At 33.0% G+C, this 990-nt stretch overlaps 1 long non-coding RNA gene across 20 annotated transcripts in view; it reads right to left on the bottom strand.

The window, feature by feature from the left end:
- Positions 1-990, bottom strand: part of LOC107636779 — a 5,774-nt gene that overhangs the window by 2,218 nt on the left and 2,566 nt on the right. For 19 of the 20 annotated variants that reach the window (XR_002348140.1, XR_002348148.1, XR_002348146.1 and 16 more), the window contains exons 4-6: positions 835-985; positions 616-682; positions 434-479 (exon numbers count right to left, since the gene is read on the bottom strand). This is a non-coding gene — a long non-coding RNA (uncharacterized LOC107636779). Of the gene's footprint in view, positions 1-433; positions 480-615; positions 683-782; positions 986-990 lie in introns of all 20 variants that reach the window. The other variant, XR_002348139.1, reaches the window with a different exon arrangement.

Below are 990 nucleotides of genomic sequence, written 5' to 3'. Positions count from 1 at the left end.
CCCCCTCCCCAAAAAAAAAAAAACAAAACACAAAAGCAGAAGGGGAAAGACAAACAGACAAAAAAAGGAAGAAATTGCTTTGCCTTGGGTAGGTAATTCTACTATCTATATTGATTCTACCATTTCTTGACATGCAATATCTTTTATTAAGTCACAGATACAGAGATACTACAGTAGTACCAAGTACTATTTCTATTATAAGCTAATTTTAATATAAGATACTAAGATACTCATCTTTGTAATTGTAGACAGCATAGGAAAAAATATATATACATGACATGTTTACAAAATATTAATAAGCAGAAACTATGAGAAGACTTCACTAAAACCAACATTATGCACATCAAGTATTAAAACAGTACTACAGATACTGCAGATTGAAGGTACAAAAATGTTCTAGTCAATGAATTGCCTGCAAAGTTTTCCCTAGTACCATTTCATCTGCTAAAAGGGCACGTTCTCCATGTTGCAAAATAAACCTGAAAACATATAACTAAAACATAAATGAAGGCATCATATAAGAGCTGATTACAAGACAGGAAAAATATACCATAATATCCAATACATATAAAGAAAATGGTCTGCTGTTGAAAAAAGTAGCAGACATCAACATACCTTACACCTTCTCTCTGAAATGGTAAAAGCTTTTATTCAATGTAACTAGGGAGCTTGCGGTATCGATCTTTTGGTAATCACAGCAAAAATAGCAAATATAAAAAAGTTTTAGCCAAATAATAATAATAATAATAATAATAATAATAATAATAGAGGGGAAAATGAACCAAAAGCCTTGGAAGATCAAGACAGGAGAGAACAAAACATCTTAGTCAAAACCTTCATTCAGTGCATATATCAAAGCTAAAAATTCGCCGTTCCACCAACTTTGTATGTGTTGCGCACAAAAATGCTGGGCACAATGCTCAATCTCTCCCGCTAAGAATTCGGCATGACTACCCACCGCAGCATCGGCAATATTAGTTGGAATCTGTA

The sequence above is a fragment of the Arachis ipaensis genome, chromosome B01, assembly GCF_000816755.2.
Source record: "Arachis ipaensis cultivar K30076 chromosome B01, Araip1.1, whole genome shotgun sequence".
Lineage (NCBI taxonomy): Eukaryota > Viridiplantae > Streptophyta > Magnoliopsida > Fabales > Fabaceae > Arachis > Arachis ipaensis.
This window is presented reverse-complemented; position numbering and strand designations above follow the sequence as displayed.